This window comes from Trachymyrmex cornetzi, unplaced genomic scaffold (assembly GCF_001594075.2).
Source record: "Trachymyrmex cornetzi isolate Tcor2-1 unplaced genomic scaffold, Tcor1.1 scaffold928, whole genome shotgun sequence".
In the NCBI taxonomy this organism is placed as follows: domain Eukaryota; kingdom Metazoa; phylum Arthropoda; class Insecta; order Hymenoptera; family Formicidae; genus Trachymyrmex; species Trachymyrmex cornetzi.
In genome coordinates, this window is record NW_017300276.1 from 292,951 (window position 1) to 312,838 (window position 19,888).

The window sequence follows — 19,888 nt, forward strand, 5'->3', positions numbered from 1 at the left end:
TGAGCATGCTCTTGGTAAATTACAGTGTTTTGAGTGGTTTAAAAAATTCAAAAGTGGCAATTTTGACGTGAGAAACGAAGAACGTGGAAAACCACCGAAAAAGTTTGAAGACAGCGAATTGCAAGCATTGTTGGATGAGGATGACGCTCAAACTCAACAACTCGCGGATCAATTCAATGTGACACGAGAAGCCGTCTCTATACGTTTGAAATCCAAGGGAAAGATCTAGAAGATGGGAAAATGGGTTCCACATGAACTGAATGAAAAACAGCAGGAAAACCGAAAAACCACTTGCGAAATGCTGCTCGCCAGGTACAACAGAAAGTCATTTCTCCATCGAATTGTGACTGGCGTTGAAAAGTGGATATATTTTGAGAATTCTAAGCGTAAAAGATCATGGGTAACTCCAGGCGAACCATCGACATCGACTGCAAGGCCAAATCGCTATGGAAGGAAGACAATGCTCTGTGTTTGGTGTGATCAGAAAGGTGTGATCTATTATGCTAAAACCTGGCGAAACCGTTAATACTGAACGCTACCGACAACAAATGATTTGAATCAAGCTTTGCGTGAAAAACTACTGGAATATCAAAAAAGACAACACAAAGTGATTTTGCTTCATGATTATGCACCATCACACACAGCAAAACTGGTCGAGGAAACGATTGAGGCGTTTGGTTGGGAAATACTTTCGCATGCGGCTTACTTACCAGACTTGGCTCCGTCCGATTACTACTTATTTGCATCGATGGGACACGCACTTGCTCAGCAGCGCTTCACTTCTTACGAAGATGTACGAAAATGGCTAGATGACTGGTTTGGCTCAAAAGAGCAACAATTTTTTTGGCGTGGCATCCACAAATTGTCAGACAGGTGGGAAAAATGTAGAGCTAGCGACGGGCAATACTTCGAATAAAATATTTTTTATCATTTTCATGCAATAAACGTGTATTTTCTATTAAAAAATTCCGATTTCATATTTACGTACCTGGTATAGTGACGTTCACCCTCGTAGTACATAATATACAATTTGTACGGGTTCGCGTCCTTGCGAGATGAGCAGATCGCCTCCATCGAATATAGACCTATATTCTTTTCCGCGCGAAATCTTTAAAACTATATACTGTTATGTCGCGGTAGCGATCTCCCTAAATGATTTACGGGCGCGCTGCTATCGTGGCTTCAATGGGATAAATCCGGAGTCGAGCAGTTTTATTTATAGTATTTAGTGCAATATTACTTGATGTTGGCGGATCTCGGATATAGCGATCATAGTAAATGCAGAATCGAAAGGCCGATCTCCCGAATGAACTATATACTGCGCGAAATCGTACAGAGTAGGCTGACAAATCGTGCAAATATTTGTTGGCCTGCTGTGAATGAATGTTCGGTTACAGACGGCGCAATCCTCTATCAATTCGTTAGACGGGTCGTTAGTTCCTATTACAATGAAGTGACGCGACACGCAGCAGTAGTAGCTACGATCATAAGAAGATTTGTCTCCGTAGCACTGGCCACAAATGAGAGTACGGTCAATGCTGTGCCGATAAAATAATGACATGCAACATAAAGCGGAATTGAGCCATGTTCGATATGGTAAATTAGTTATAACATTATTACTTTGATGTTCAACCAACGGCGGATACATGTGTTAATAACAACTTAACGATTGAGATATTTTACTGCACAGCTATGTGTCCTTGCAAGGCCGGAAGGTCTTTGTTCACGAGTGACCTGGCCTGTATAGCATGTGTGCACCGTGTAACACATGCCCGTCAGCCCTTGAGCATGCAACGATCGAAGGGTCCGGATGCACCGCGGGTGGTTATCCGGAGCGACTGACTCTATTGTCTAGCTGGCGGCTCTCAGTCGCCTGAGATTACGAAGGTTTTATACAGATTTTTAGTTATATTATACGTAATTAAATCTTTACCAAAACTGTAGTAGTGAATCTACTTGTGATTGCAATGGTGGTTTTATTTGCTTCCCTTCTTCCTTCCTTCCTTCCGGATCTTGGTTGTTGTCGTTTGATTAATATTAACGCTGATTTAAGTAACTCGTAGGTATGCCGTCATAGCCTTCGGTATACGGTTCGGATCGCCGTGAGTGTAATTCAACTCGCAGCAATTATGTAAACCGAAGTCATGATGAGTATATGGATAGCTACCATAAATTCGACAATCAATCGTGATCGTCGCGAGTGTAATTCAACTCGCAACGACTATGCAAATTGAACTTATGATCGCAAGGGTACACGCACTCGGTTTCGCAGGAACGTGCATATGGATGGGTGGATTCAGAGATTTACGACACTGCTTCTAACTCTAATTCTATTTATTACTTGGTAAGAAAAGATTATAAATCGAACAGCAATTTATTCTTAAATCTATTCGTTATACTTAAGGATCATGTTATCGCTACGATGTACAAAAGTAATTACTACCGGAGTTGTGAGAATTAAAATTAACGCTTGAGCGCGTTTTGTTCGCGTTTATCGCGGAAAGGAGACTTGGAATTTGTCGACTCAACGAAGTTATTCGCGAACCGGAGTCAGATTAGCGGGCGTGTGACTCGACTTCAACTGAAGCACGTACTTCACCCGTCTATCTGGCCAGTATTGACTGTTGCCTTCTGACTGACTATTCTGACTGACTGTGTTCGTGCGTTTGGGCCAAAGCCTAGCTTAGGTTCCCTCTCCACGGCATCGCCTTATGGAGGGGATTATGTGTGTACTGTCGGATTCTGCGGGAATTAGTGTTGATATTGTCATGGTAAGGAGTTGGCTTGGTAATTTAGAAGGTTGGTAATCTTATAGTAAAGAGCTGGCATGGTAACTTGTAGGTCGGTAAAAGAGGTTGTGTAGTACCGACAGTGGAAGTTTTATCGGTAAGGAAGATCTCGAGTTGAGACCTGCGCGTCGAATGAGCCTAATTTTATCGAAATCGGAGGCGGTGTAGCTATTCTGTATAATTACCGAGGTCTGATTGGTAAGGAAGCTTTTAAATTGAAGTTGGTAAGGAAGATTTTGAGTTGATGTTGGTAAGGTAGTATTTACAACGTAGTTTCACAGATTCTGAGAAAAGAAATGCGATTAATATAAGTGAATAATACTTTCTCTAAAAAAAAGGTATGATTAGCATGAAATTGACATACATAATGTAACTTAATCCTAGGTAGAAAGAAATGATTTTAGTGGAACGTCACACCCCCCCTCTTATTTAAAGAATGGTGACGTATGTTAGCGTTCTTCCGCACGTTTCACAACGTCATTGGTGTCTGTACTGCTCTTATTATCATCCAAGTATTTTTTCAATTCTGCATAGGTATTGAATGTCTTACTTCTTTTTATTTCATTACTCACTGATTTTTCACTAGGGTGGACGGGGCTGAGACGTTGATCTTCTGACGTAGAAGGGGAAAGGGGCTCTTTGAAGTCCTTGGGTCGTGCGGTTGGTCCTTCCCTTGTCCTGGCGGCGTTGTCTCTCCCCAGGTGCAGTAATAAGTGAGTCACGGAACTCCAGATGGCTCCAACCAGATGCATGCTCCATCCGTACATCGTGTGTAAGGCGTAGCCATGGATTGCGGTGTCTATTATCAGCTTTATTATTCTGATAATTATAAAAATTGCCAGTACTCCTGCGCTGGCTGACCTGTGTTGCGTCGCGGTAGCGATCTCCATGAAAGACCGAGTGGGCGCTTTGCTACCGCGGCTGAAAGTGGGATAGGCAGCGTATAGAAATTTTTACGTTCGATTATTCTGAATCGTAACTCGTCGTCGACGTGACTCCGATATTGCAATCATAGTATATTCAGAGTCATAAGGGCGATGCCCGGTATGAATCAGGTATTGCATGAAATCGTGTACTGTCGAGCGGCAAACAGCACATGCACTCACCGGCCTGAACCGTATGAATGTACGATTGCAATTAATACAATTTTCCGCTAAGGCGACCGAGGGATCGTTAGTTCCCAATACTATAAAATGACGCGATATTATCTGATAAGACTCCCTTTGCAACGGGGTCTTGCTTTCGGAATAACAATCGCAAATACAGTTATCGCTCAATAATTCGTATTTATAAAACAAGGAACTGCAGCATAAGGCTGAATCTAGCCAATTATACGGCAGGGTCTCGGATACTCCGCTGTAGTAACGTTCAACGGACGGCGGACACATGTGTTAACGATAACGGAAATGCGGAAAGACGAACGTATTTTATTGCTCTATTGTTTTCCAGAGCCTTCTAGAGAGGTTCTCGTCTTCGCCGGAGGTCGAGTGTGTGGCACGTGACGAATTTCTAAAAGATTTCTAGAGGCTTTGTTCTCGCCGGAGAGATGAACGCGTAGCACGTGTGCGGTAAGAGTGGCTTTTCTAGTCGTAGGCATGCAATAGAACAAAAGCCTAGCGTCTCTCTATCTTCCAGCGGGTGGTCGCGTTGAGAGAACGACCTTAGGTTAACCGTTTTCTTATTGTCACTGACCACGATTGTTCGCCAGATGTCTAGAATTTTCTATCGTTAACTTGCGTCTCGTGTTGGCGTTTCACGTGGCAAACGTTGCTCTTAGACATTTATTTAATCATGCAATGAGGTATCTCGAGATCGATACTTGAAAATTTAGTGATTACACATTGACGTAAATTTAAAACAAGAATTACTTAATTGGTTAACGATTACAACGTTGCACTTAGCGCTTAACGCTCAATAATACGATACAGTTACGTATATATGTATATACGCGAAAGTTACTTGTTAACTTTAGAAACTATAAGATTACTTGAATACGAAGATTAAATAGCATATATATATGCATGCGTAATTGAAATTTTAAGAATAAAATAGATATGCGGCTATGTGCGCAAGATAGATATATGTATATGTATGAGAAGTCAACGTGCTCGTGACTCACGTTTGTTAAGTTAAATTCAATTTAATATTTAACGACAGATTGTCGTATGCTCAATAGTATTGTCGAATTCTCACTTACCGTGGTTGATTGTCGATTTCGCAGAGAGATTGTGAGGATTTCAGCGGCTTCCTTCCTTCCTTCCTTCTGCTTCTTGAAGAGTGATACGGCTTATGCCGTTAATTTTAAGATTCGTTTAATCGCTGTTTTATGTCGCTCGCGAGGATATATCACAAGTGCCTTCGGTATACTCTCAGCGTCACCGCAAGTGTAATTCAACTTGCAGTAGCTCGGTAAGTCGAAGTCGTGTGACTAGGAATGCTATTGTAGATTCAGCGATCAATTAATGCTTCCACGAGTGTAATTCAACTCGCGGTGACTATAATAGTTGAATCTATAAAGCGAGGAATCGCGCACTCGAATTCGCAGGAACGCGGAGTTGGATAGGTATGTTGAGAGTTTAACACTGACTCTAAATTAAAAATTCTAGTTTATTACTCAATGAACAAAAGTTTAGTTATGTAGACAATTTGTGAATAATGATTATAATGGTTATAATAGCTTACTACTAAGCGCACTTATAAATTATTATGAGATATAACTCGATATAGAAATTGCAAACGTATGTTGCGAATATGAATAGTAATGAGATATAACTCGATATAGAAATTGCAAACGTATGTTGCGAATATGAATTATTATGAGATATAACTCGATATAGAAATTGTAAACGTATGTTGCGAATAAGTTTCACACTCGAAGTAGTGGATACTGGGAATTTGTCGATTCAAAAACGAATTTAAGAACCGGAGTCAGAAAGTGCGGGTGCGTGACTCGGCTTTGTACTGCCACGTCCTATATTCCACTATTCTCGTAGGTCGAGTGGAGAGGGAATATGGGTGATCAAATTCGTCTTTGCAGCTGCTGTCACCAGGAATTGTAGACAATTCCGATACAGGGGAGTACGCGAGCGGTTAATTCAGTTAATCAAGAAATGTTACTGCATGTTATTTATATGTCGATGCAGCTGTTGATAATTGAACGGTATTACCGGGGGAGGTAAGTCGATGATGTTATCCTCAATAGTTCTATCGATAATGTTATCCTCGTGTCGATAATGTTGTCTTCAGAGGTTATGTCGATAAGTCGGTAATGTTATCCACAGAGGTTATGTCGATAAGTCGGTAATGTTATCCACAGAGGTTATGTCGTTCGTGGTCTGGATACGTGTCTGCGTGATGCATACGATCGTGGGTCCTAAGAAATCGTAAGGTCGATCGCTCGATAGCCGTAAATATTCCACAAAATCGTTATGCGCACGGAGGCACACCACACATGATGCTAAAGGGTGAAAATCGACGGTAATGATTCCGCACAAAACACACTCGGTGAGATAGGCAATAGTTCCGTATATTAGATAATGGCGAACGACTATGTCGTAGTGAATTCGATCGTATTCTGATTTGGCGCGAAAACACTCTGAGCAAATATCTACGTTATTTATCCGGTGTTTATAAAAAGTTGCGCGGCAACCTGACACACTGTCCAACCACGGCTGGTAAGGTAGTACTTGATTACGTCGATTATTTGATTCCCGATTAGAATGAGAATGTGGGGGACACATGGAGGTAAATTCGATTTTACCGGTGTTTGACCTCGTTTAATGTAATAGTAATGGATTTACAGCATCCCGACATTGCGTAATTGGTATAATTAATGTATTGGTGTAACGCTTCTATGCATGCTGGGTAGGGAGTATCAAATCGGACTGTTTCTAATACTATATTACACAGGCGACAATAGTAATTCACCTGATTGGCTCCCAACTGCAAGGAATGACGTGTGTTACAGCCGGTCTGTGTTTGAGGCGATCTATCAATATTCTCGAAACACCGTTGGCATATAACGTTGTCGTCGATATAGAAATACGGGGTCATGCAGCAATGAACGTTTTGTAATGCAGTTGGAGGATTTATACCTTCCGACGATAATTTGTTAATGATAGCTCCGCGTTTAGTCGACATGCAAGACAGTTGTAACAAGCTTCCCTAATGAAGAAGATTCAAACCCGCGAAAGTGTAATTCAACTCTCCGGTCAAAATCCAATCAGGAGGGACAGCGTCGATTAGCGGATAATGAGACGATTTAAACGTGCGAACGCCCACCGAGTGTAACTCAACTTGGTATTCTCAGCACGTTACAATTACCACTCATCTGATTATCGACAATTTATAGCGTAATAACGACTAGGAATGTCGATTGGACACAACCACGTGAATTAAAGTGTAATTCAACTTCAATACGTAAAGCTGTGCCCAAAGGCAACTCTCTGATTACAAGATATCTAGACATTCAGACAACTGCCGCGTACGCAGTGTAATTCAACTACGCAGCTCGAAGTCGCTTGAATAGATTTAGTGATCTAATGATCAGTAGTCGTGTTGAGAATATTATAATGTTAGATCCTACCTTTCGTTGCTGGCTGAGATTTATATTGTTAATATAAATCGCCGTCAGTATATTCGGATTGGAATATAGTATGAAGGCTTCCTTCCTGTCCTTCCCGTCTTTCGAGGATGATCGTGAATGTTGTAAGGAGTTGAATGAAGATTTTAACGTGAGTTGAGTTGTATTTAATTAATATATTTAAGGAAGGGTAGATATGAATGGACACTGACTCTATTGTTTAGTGGTATACTTATAATTACTTATTCCGTAAGTTACAATAATATTCGCTTCTATCTGACTTAGAAATATCGATGTAGCAAAATTGAATTTGACGCGAGTTGAAATACGCGGGATATAAGAAGTAATGTCACACAATTGATTCGAGCGCTAACGCTTATATCTTATAACTAGAATTTCTCTTATAACTCTTATAACTCTTATAACTCTTATAACGCTGAGGGTGCCTAAACAGCTTGTATATATACTATGCTCTATCCCCACTCGTTTAGCAAGCAGGCCTTTGTCCTAGGTGCACGTGCGTTGGCGGCGCAAGTCTTATCTCATGGCGTCTTCCTGTTTTCGGTTTGGCTTTTCGTGAGAACGTTACTGAAATTTAAGAGCGTCGCTCTGCTTATCGTAGATTCCTTTCAAGCTAGGGCTCGGTTACATCATTAGCCGAGCCCGTTATCTGAAAGGGTCGCAAGGGGTCTTCCGGCCCAATCGTTATCTTAATTAGGGGGCCTTTGACTCTACATAAAGTGATCCAGCTTGGTGAACTGTTTCGTATTTCGACACCCGCTGGCATCATTCGTTTATCATATAATGATTTCCTGTTTTTCCTAGTTCGTTATTTATTAATCTGTTCGTTAATGTTAATGCCTAACCTTTTATTCTTTTAACAAAGGCTTCTTTATAAGCGTACTATATGGTACTTGAATGAAAGGCGCCTTAGTATAATGTCTTATTAGTTAATACAGTATATTGTTAATAATAATAATAATAATAATAATATCGCATCAAATCAGCGGCTAAGTCAATAATTGCGTTTCTGTAGATTACATGGGTATAACGTTCTTGTGAGTGCTTTCATGTCTGCACATGGTTTCGATAGTTATATTATTTATGACAGATTGTTTATAATAATTACTTATTTTAGCATGACGGCGAGGTGCAAGGTAGTAGCTTGCGCATATATATATGTGTATTACAATAGCTGGTAGACATTGTTCATAATACATATGGTAAGTAGAATGTCGATAAATCCTATGGTAACTGGTACGTGGGCAGGTGGTACGATCATTTCGGTCGTTAATTGATATGGTTACTTGTTGGTCGGTAACTCGTTGGTCGGTAATTGATATGGTAACTCGTCGATCGGTAATTGATATGGTAACTCGTTGGTCGATAATTGATATGGTAACTAAAAATAAGACATGGTGGGCAGGGTATAGGTGTAATATAAGTAAGCGGATATAAGATTAGTTCGTCCCTGAAGTATGGTTGCATGATTATATTTCTTACAATAATGTTCTTAAGAGTGTTTAAATTTCGGGGACGTAACAATACAAAGCTCGGACTTCACCCGTTTCCTGGCTGTTGACTCTGCTTACAGAGTTCTGACTTTTGACTGACTCACTGGCTGCGTCTGCAAGTGAGCCTCGCTTGCGTTCCCTCTCTCCACGCTGGTTGTTGGTGGGGAAGGAGCTGTATGCAAAGCGGATTTTATAGGAACTGACATAAGGTTGAACATGGTAACTGGTATGTCGATAACTGATGTGTCGATAACTAGTATGTCGGTAACTAGTAAGTATGGTAAGTAACAAAAATGATACGTTATCGAGAGTGAGGTAGGAAGGTATAGTTAACCAGGAGGTTCAATGTAGGATACGTGGATCGCTGGTTACAATATATTTAATTATAATACTTTGAGATTACGCTCTATACGACGCAAGAGGTTGTGGTTAATTATTATAAGTTTCTTAATTTTAAATATACAATCTGTTGCGTGAGTGGTCGCATTTCAATGGGTATAGCGCTTTTATAAATGTTTGATACATAAAATTGTAATTGATAATTGTATCAAGAGTCATATATTTTCGAATAAGGGAAATAGCAATGTCACGAATGTAATACTACTTATTTCTAGCGCAAGATCCTATGATTAACAAATATAATCAGGTGAGAATACAATATGAGATACAGAGAACATGCGTATAATATAATTATCGATTAATATTCTAGGTAAAAGAAATTTATAATGAGTGGAGTTACATGGAACGTCACACCCGAAAGTAATGAATCCTCGCCAAACTTTCCTTCCTGCTGATTCAGCTATTTTGTTAATCGACTCTTCGTCCAGAAGGTTGAGCATGGAGATGCTTCCGGCGGGTATTTCGCTGCCCATTGCTCCGCGGGCGATCGTGTTCAACATCGATGGCTTTTCCACTGGGAACATTATGTGAGAGCGTAATCGATCCAGGTCTTCCCAGTTATATATTCCGCTGGTCGCCAATGATGACGTGCTTGTATAGTGCCACGTCGGGTGCGTCAACGGCTGAATCGTCGCGGGTGCCAATGCTTCCATTGGTTTTGGAGTAAGCCGTATCCAAGTGTCATGGATTTTATACATGATAGGTAAGAGTTCATTATAGTCGCGCACCGTGCTCATTTTCGTAAGTATCCGCGAGCGTGGTTGCAAAAACATAGAGGTGTGTTACAGGTAATTCGTGGTAACACTGATTAGTGTGGCGCAATTTACACTCCACTGGCACGCACTTTACTAAATGCAGGACTTCCCCGGAAACAACTGCGGTGTAGCCTGGTTCCTTCATGATGCGATGTGCTATTTCATCGGGTGCGATGCTGGCCAATGTAAGCGCGTTTTGCAAAACTTGTCTTTCGAGGGCACACTTTTGCTCCATGATGTCCCTGTAGAGTTGCGTCAGCTGTGTTCTAATATGTTTTTCCACATAAACAAATTTTGAGTTTACGTAGAGGAATATATCCAAATTGTCGACAGATATTTTGGCTCGGGTCCTGAACGTTCTTTCTTTCGACGTTTGTAGAATAAACAATTTCGGGTGTTCTGTTTGTGACAATTTGTATCCACACACATCAATGTCCGATGTCTTCGTCAGGGCGAACGTCGTTTCTTGCGTGGTTACAGTATATACTGTTGGTGAGTTCTGGTGTTCCTTCGGTGAGAGTTTGGTTGCCAAGCCTTCGTACAGTATGTCGTACCTGTCGAAGTGGCAGTGGTCAATGGGGACTGGTTCCCAATAAGTTTCTGACTCGTCATTGTCCAGGCAGTTCTATTTGTAACTTTGCAGTAAGCGCCTGAGGGCATGACCGCATGTCCTGTTGTTTGTTTTATTGGCAGCTCGAATTTTCTCAGGGTGATCCTAACTGAGGCTTGGACGACCACGTTCTCCCAGGATCCATAACCATCGGTGTACTGTGCCCCTGCGCATTTGCCGTCGGGTGACGTAGATCCTGCTAGCGTGACACTGCGGAAACTTGTAGAGTTTTCTTTGATGAGATCCAATACAGCATTAGCAAGTGTAATAGTTCCGATATCATGTAGTCTTCTGCAGGCCGATTCGCCGATTTCCTGGATATATTCGCGTTTTCCTTTATGCACCACTGACACATGTGAATGCATTCCGCAGTAATTAATCACTCGGTCTATTTCTATTTTGCATTGTATAACTGGCGTCTTATCGTAGTCTGACAATTGCATCAATTGGATATACGTTTCTTCTTTTACTGGTTTGATATCGTCAGTGAGGCACTCACCGACGTCGAGCAGTGATAGTGTTGAGATGTTGAAACCGCTGCAGTCATAGCCGATAAGGCCTGCTATCAGAGGGGCGGTGATAATGATGATTAGCAGCTGCATGCTGTTACTCGTCTGAGTCCTCGCTGCCGGTTGTGTCCTCCGATAACCGGTGGTCTTTATCCCTTCTCTTTTCTTGATTGGTGGGGGCGATCTTCAGTTTGGCCATGTGGACGACGCGCGTCGTTTTATTACTAATTCTTAATCTAACGTTGTGTTTCTCTAAAATATCTATTATTCTGTACGGACCTGTATATTGGTCCCCTAGCTCGTGGGTCGGTTGTTTTAATACATAATCGTTTATCTTAAATTCACATGGGTTAACTCTTTTATCATAATATTTCTTAGATCTAACTTTCGCTTGGTTTAAATTCCTATGTGCTAGTTCTTGTATGTCTCTAATTCTGTTGAATAAACGTTCGAGGTATTCTGTGTAACTTTCATTGCCTAGATCTTCTGGTGCTATTTTGCTGGATGGTACTCTCGCTATTTTACCATATACTAACTCGTGCGGGATATAGCGGGTCCCTTCGTGCACGCTAGTGTACGTTATAGGAAAAGCTCGCTAATTGTAAATAATTATCCCAATCACGTTTATCTTTATAATAATGTGTTTTAAATATTCCCACAACACGTGGTGGGATCGCTCTACTGACCCGTTTGCCTGTGGTCTGTATGCTGTCATAGTATACCTTTTTATTTTGAATCTTTTCGCGATTGCTTTCATCAAACTACTAGTAAAATTTGATCCTTGATTCGTTAAAAGTACTTTGGGGGCACTATGTGTGCATACAAAGTTATTGACGAAAGCATCCGCTATGTCTATAGTTGTGGCGTTTTTTAGTGGAATGGCCGTGGAGTGCTTGGTCAGTAAATCTCGAATAGTTAGTATATATACTGTTACGTCCAACCCTGAGTATTGGCGAGAGAGGAAGATGGAGAGGGTACGGAAGGACGGTTGACTCGATCTCACAGGTATACGCACGGAAGCGTACAGCTGTGAGTCGTTAGCACTCCTTTAAAGTCCCGGAATGTGGGTCAACGTCCTGAAGGGACGCTATGACACCTGTTCCGATGGACAGTGCGAACGTTGGTCCTACTTTTTAGGTCAAGAAACTTAATCCTTTTGACCTGGGACTGGACCTCGTGCAATCTTAGGCGTTACGGGAGTACGGGATATTCGTGAGGGGCGATTTATAAATCAAATGCGACTTTACAAGGAGAACAAAAACTTACTTTTATTTATAAGAAAAATAAAAAAAATATATATATATATAAATGAATTAAATCTAACTTACATGATTAATGTTGGTTTTTTTTTATAATACTTGTTTCGTGAGCGGATGTATGTGAGTTGTTTTGTTGCTACAATTTCTGTGATGATTATCAGGTGTTGGTTGCAAGGAAGGAAGTCCATGGACAGACAGGGATTAGATGTCTCAACTGGACAAGGAAAGGGGAGGAATTTCCAGGGACGTAGACAGTGATCAGCCTGTCCCCCTTCGTTGGAGGTGGATGTGAAAGACTGGATGATCCGATCCCAATCGGCAGATTGAGGATCGGGGTGGACAGGAGGGGGAGTTGGGAGTTGATCGAAAAAGGGAGAGGGAATTGGGAGTTGATCGAAAGAGGGAGAGGGAATTGGGAGTTGATCGAAAGAGGGAGGGGAAGTTGGGAGCTGATCGAAAGGGGAAGGAGAAGGAAGGAATCGTTTCTCGAAGGGCGGGGGAGAATAATTAAGGATCTCGAGAACGCCAAGGTCGAGGATTGGAGGGATTGTCAAGTCGAGTGGTTGTGTGGGTGTTGGTGTGGGCGAGTATGAGACCGGTGTGTAATTGATCGGGTTTCCGGGCGGTGGTGGTGCTACCGGAGGTACTCTTTCGGGCGGCCGCGGTGTTACGATTACGGTAGGGCGGCTGCAGGTCGGCTCTACCGGTATTGAGTGGTCGGATGCCGGACGGTTCCGCGAACTCCGTCGGAGATAGGGAGTTCGTCCACGTTTGTTCTTTCTACGATTGAGACCGCACTATAATTGGGTAAATAGTCGAAATGTTTATATATATATATGTATATTGTTGCGTCGCGGCAGCGATCTCCCTAAAAGACCGTGTGGGCGCTTTGCTACCGCGGCTAAAAGTAGGATAGGCAGCGCATCGAAAAATTTTACGATTAATTATTCTGAATAGTGACTCGTCGCTGTCGCGATTCCGATACGGCGATCATAGTGTACTCAGAATCGTAAGGGCGATCCCCGGTGTGAATTAAGTATTGCGTGAAATCGAGTACCGTCGAGCGGCAAACAGTACACGCACTCACAGGCCTTGACCGTATGAATGTTCGATAACAGTTAATACAGTTTTCCGCTAAGGATACCGAAGGATCGTTACTTCCCAACGTTATGAAATGGCGCGATATGCTTTGGTAAGACGCTTTCTGTAAAGGGGTCTTGATCTCGTAGCAAGCGTTACAAATGCAATTATTGTTCAATAAATCATACTTATAAAATAATGAACTACAGCACAGGGCTGAGTCTAACCAGTCTTGATAGGGCAAAGCCTCGGTTACTCCGCTGTAGTACCGTTCAATGTACGGGGGACACATGTGTTAATGCTAAGGAAATACGGAAAGACGAACGTATATTATATCTGTATTGTTCTCTAGAAGATTCTCGAGGGTTCTCGTCTTCGCCGGAGGTCGAGAGTGTAACACGTGTTGAATCTCAAAAGGATTTCTAGATGCTTTGTTCTCAGAGGAGAGACGAACGCGTGACACGTGAGCAGTTTCCTGTAGAATTTTCGAAAAGCTTTGTTTCTCCGGAGAGACGGACGCGTAACACGTGTGCGGTAAGAGTAGAACAAAAGGCTTTGCGTTTCTCTTTCTTTCGGCGGGTGGTCGCGTCGAGAGGACTATTCTAGACTAACCGTCCTTCTATTGTTGCTAACCACGCTTATGCACAGGACTTCTAGAAATTTCTTTCGCTATATAGCGTCTCGTGCTGACGCTTCACGTGGCGATAATATTCTTAGGCATTTATTTGATCATGCAATATATTCGATCATGCAATAGAACATCTAGGAATTGGTACTCGAAATTTAATATTCGTATTAAGGCAAGAAATTTTCAATTGATTAATGATCATGGAGTGGAATATAACGCTTAACGTATATATGTATATGTGTGAGACTACTTGTTAGCTTCAAGATAATAGAGTCATTTGAGTATGACGATTAATTAACACATGCATGTATTCATGCGTGACTAAAGTAAGAGCAATACAGGTATGCGACTATGTGCGCTAAGCAAATGCATATATGTATATACGTATAAGGATCTAAGATATTCACGATTCACTTGAATCGGATTTCAGCAACGAATTGTGCTAGAATTTTAATCGTCATGGTGATACTATAGAATCTTCACTTACCGTGGTCGATTACTGGATTCAGAGAGAGAGAGTATGAAGATTTTCGACGGCTTCCTTCCTTCCTTCCTTCCTTCCTTCTCAGAATGATGCGGCTCGTGCCGTAATTTCTTAAGATCTATTTACTCGCAGTTTTATTTCGTTCGCATAGGAGTGTTACAAAGACCTTCGGTATATCTTCGGCGTCACCGCAAGTGTAATTCAACTTGCAGCGACTCGGTAAATTGAAGTTGTGTGCCTAGGAGTGCGAATGTAAATTCAACAATCAGTTGACGCTTCCGCGAGTGTAATTCAACTCGTGGCGGCTGCGATAATTGAATCTACAATGCAAGGATTCGCGCACTCGATTCCGTAGGATCGCGAGTGGATGGGTATATTCAGAGTGTACATTGACTCTAACTTAACAATTCTAGGTTTATTATTCGAAGTTAAACAATTTATAAATGTAATGATTACAATAGCTTACCACTAACGCACGTGTGGATTATTATAAATGTAATTCAATATAAAGTTACAACGCGTGTTGCGAAATAGTAATGAGTATAACTCGAAATGGAAATTACAACTTATGTTGCGAAATAGTAATGAGTATAACTCGAAATGGAAATTACAACTTATGTTGCGAAATAGTAATGAGTATAACTCGAAATGGAAATTACAACTTATGTTGCGAAATAGTAATGAGTATAACTCGAAATGGAAATTACAACTTATGTTGCGAAATAGTAATTCTTGAACTGGAGGATACTGGAATTTGTCGATTCGAAACGTGTTTAGGAACCGGAGTCAGAATAACGGATGTATGACTCGACTTCTTACGAAGCTCGGACTCCACCTGCTTTCTGGCTGTTACTGATAGTCTGACCGTTTTGACTACAGAATTCTGACTGACTAACTTGCTGCACTTGCAAGTGGATCTCGCTCGCGTTCCCTCTCTCCACATGGATTGTTGGTGGGGAAGGAGCTGTATGCGAAGCGGACTTGGTAGGAACTGGCGTTGATAACGCAAGGCTGGGCATGGTAACTGTCGTGTCGGTAACTAGCACGTCGGTAACTGGTATACATGGTAATGGTATAAGGTGGTATGTTACCAAGAATAGAGTGGATAAGTATGGGTAACCAGGAATCTAGTGCAGGATATGTGGATCGCTGGTTACAATGTTTCGGTTACGCCCATAATGTCTTAAAATTGCTCTTATACTGCGCAAGAGGCAATGGTAACTTATTACAATTTCTTAAATCTAGATATACAATACCAGATGTACGTGATCGTATCGTGATACATGTATATAATATTTGTTTGTGTAAAATACATAAAATTGTAATTAATAATTGTATCAGAAATCTTATAATTTCGAATAAAGAGAATAACAATGTCACGAACGTGTTGTCGCTTATTGCCAACGCAAAATCTTACATTTAACGATTACAATTTTAGCTGAGAGTATAATGCGATATACATGCAATATGCTTATAGTGTAATAAAGTGTTATAATAGTAAAAGCAGTAAGAGTGTCGCAAATATGTCGTTACTTATTTCTAACACGAAGTCTCGTGATCATCGAGCACAGCTTTTAGACAAAGATACAGTGTGAATTACAGAGAGTATACGCATAGTATGATTATTGATCGTTACTAATACATTTTCCCTAGTTTTTCACCAGGATGAGAAAGCTGGTTTCAAGCCCTTTACGAAACACTGGTTGTGGTCCACAATCCGCCCACTGGGGTCCGAGTTATGGACCATCAAAGTCATTGATGAACTACTCTTAGCGCTACCCAGGAACAACGACGTGGACGTGGTAGTTCTCTGTTCCCTTCGAGGTGCTTGATTTTTGTGAGTCCCCTTGCCTCTCACATGTGGGGTGCTTGTTTAAATGTCACTTTAGTGTGATATTCGCCAAGCACGAGCAACATGTCAACAATTTCAGAGGGTTGATAGTGGTTCATTTCTTTGATTGAATACGCAAGAGAAGACAACGATTGTGACTGCCACAGTTTGAAACCTGTGTTTCAATGATCATTTATTGCCGTGGTTATCCACATAATAACAAACCGCAATAAACAGAGATTCGATGTTTCCGTTTGTTGTTGAATTCTTGTTCGTCGCTCTCCGAAGATTGTGAGCGATTTGAATAGGGATAACAGTTAATTAACTCCATTGAAAAGAAAAACATAAACATAAACAAACGAGAACACCGAGTCTCTGTTTATCATGGGTGGCAGTCATGTGTTCGGTTAACGATTTACTATTGGAAATCTCTTGGATTATTCCATTTGATTCAATCAGAGTTATGAATGAGTATCGACTCTCGAAAACTGTTGAAGAGTCGCAAAAATCAAGCCCCCCACATGTGAGAGGCAAGAGGACTCACAAAAATCAAGCACCTCGAAGGGAACAGAGAACTACCACGTCCACGTCGTTGTTCCTGGGTAGCGCTAAGAGTAGTTCATCAATGACTTTGATGGTCCATAACTCGGACCCCAGTGGGCGGATTGTGGACCACAACCAGTGTTTCGTAAAGGGCTTGAAACCAGCTTTCTCATCCCATGGTGAAAAACTAGGGGTTCCATTTAAAAAAACCATCGTGACCCCTGAATGACCTTCAAAATGACCTTCCAAGGATTTTTCAAGGTCAGTACCATACTTCCCCCGTGTAACCCTAAACTTTTCATACGAAACATTTTTCTCTATCCCTACTAGTTTTCGAGATATTTGACTGGATCACTTCAGATGGTCCACCCTGTATATACATATATATAGGTATGTATTTTTTTGGGTCGCGTGCGCGCTAGTGCAAAAAAAGGGGGGGAGGGTGATATGGAAATGTGAACTTACTGGTGATGATGATGATGATGATCGAGTGGGTCGGTTCCCAGCGTCTACGCAATGCCAGCCAAGGACAGCGATGGCGAATGTGTGCCCTCTGTGAACTTCGGAGGTCCAAATAATTTCCGCGAACCTTGCGTGGATTTGAACTCGGCGTGACAGATTTTTTAGAACTCAGCGTGACAGATTTACCGCGCACTTCCGATGGCTATTGTTAAACTTTATGTTGTGCACTAGCGACGTGGATTCGGCAACTGTTAGAAATTTTCTGAGCGTCTATGCTTCCGCGGGGCCTCTATTTATACCCCGAAAAAAGGGCGTAGTGCCCTTTGTCTAGGATGCAATAGTTAGTTGCAATGTCGCGCGAGATTTACGATTTTTAAGGTGTCTTATCGTTGTTAATCTAAAGTACACTGTCAAAAGAGGTTTAAAGAACAAAAGGAATGATTTATGTTTTCTCTATAAAAAGGGGCAAGATTGCTTTAAGCGAGTGATCAATTCCGTCATCCTCGCGGAAAATATGGCTAAGTAAACAGCTGTGAGACATTATCTCATGTTTTTATGGTTTTTGTGGCGACGCGGCGCCTGTTTTTCTGAAGGTGGAGTTGTTGGTCAACAATTCGGACAATAGCTTGAATTTTTATCATTGCGTGACTTAGGTCCGTTTGTGATATTTTTCGCAATCTTGTTCCTTTTAGGCCTGCGTTATTGTTGTTATTTTTCCGGGTTGATTGACGTTTACGAGTTTTTCGCGGAGCCTGGGTGGTCTGTTTTTCAATTTTTATAAGGGGACCCCTGCTCGCGTCTCGCAGGCGCCAATCGTAGTTGCGGCGGAGCCGATTCTCTCGGAAGAAAAGAATCTGCGTCTGCAGGACGTAACAATACGTTGCCCGTTCTTGTTTCCGGCAAGGGTCCCATTATATCCATCGAGATTTTGTCAAACGCACCGTCTGGCGTGTCTGTATATATAATAACATAGATTGTTTTATTTTATGTCTTACCAATTTTTTTCACTGGCAAGCCCTGCAATTTGTGATATAAGAACGGATATCGTTTTTCATTCCCGTCTAAAAATATTTATTTCGCAGTCGACTTAAGGTCTTCGTTATTCCTTTGTGACCTCCTATTGCTGAATCGTGATCCTCTCATATTATATCTTTTCTCTGGTCTATTTGCGATATTACAATTTCGTTTTTGCAGACTTTAATCGTTATTTTATTATTGTACAAAATGTTGTGTATTCTTTTCCTAATGTCATCCCAAGTCCTTCCATCTATTTCTGAGTTACATATTGAAAGTGACTCTAAGCTTAGTTCTTTTACCACATCTAATAAGGAATGGATAGATTCATCGAGTATTTCCTTGTCTAATATTTCCTTTGTATTGTTCTTTATAACTAGTGCTATTAGCTGTTTATTATTTTTGTATGGCAGTACGCGCGCACGACCTAGGATAGCATTACTTATTACGGGCAGCAATTTAGCGTCCGCTAACGCTTTCGCTCCTTTATCTAAAGCTTCGCCTCTCGCTGTTATGAAGATAACGATGTTATCCTTTCGCGAGGCTATATTATCGCGTGTAGGCAGAAAGGTGATATTTACATTATCCGGTTGGAAATCAAAGGGGATATTTACGGCGTTGAAAAGTTCTTCGCTTTCTGTATCACTATCATACGTCGTATCGCTTTTATGAGATTCACTCACGTCGTCAGCTTCGTTTTCGTCCCGTTATCATTTACTTCCGGTATATTGTTATTGCTTACTCCTAACTCGTCGCCGTTCTTGTTTAGATTGTCGGTACTCTTAGGTTCGTCTATCTCCGCGTCATTATCGCGCCTGGCGTCGTCGATGTATTCGTGTCTGTTTACACTAGCACGGGTTTCTTTATCTTTATTCCAAGATGTGACTGGCGCGTTGATAATTTTCCGTTGCTTCGGGCGTACTTCATATAAAAGACTGTCATCTGAGCTGAATGATTCGGCGCTCTCGACTTCAAGTGGATACGCTGTTACATGCACGGGGCTTCGAGATAACGCGTCGGCATTGCAATTTAGTTGACCGGTTTTATTAAGTAACTCTATATTCATACTCGGCCAATTTCAATCGCCAGCGTATCAAACGCGATGTGGGGTCTTTTACTGACTGTAACCACTCTAATGGTTTGTGATCTATCACGATCGTAAATTTATTGCCATATAGGTACGGCCGGAAATGGTTTACGCAGTAGACAATTGCTAAGGATTCTTTTTCGATGGTCGCGTAGTTCTGTTCAGCCTTATTGAGTAATCTTGAGGCGTATGCAACGGGTTTGTCTCTGTTTATTTTTCGCCTTGACTCAATATTCCGCCTATCGCATAGCCTGACGCGTCGGTCGTCAAGATAAATGGTTTTGTGAAGTTCGGGTGTTGTAAGAGGGGCTCCGTGTACAATTGTTGTTTAAGTTTGACAAA

General features: G+C 41.5%; 1 pseudogene; it reads right to left on the bottom strand.

Moving 5' to 3' along the window:
* The window catches only part of LOC108769693 (uncharacterized), a 5,896-nt pseudogene extending 4,822 nt beyond the window's left edge, over nt 1-1,074 (bottom strand).
* Between the last annotated feature and the right edge of the window lie 18,814 nt (nt 1,075-19,888).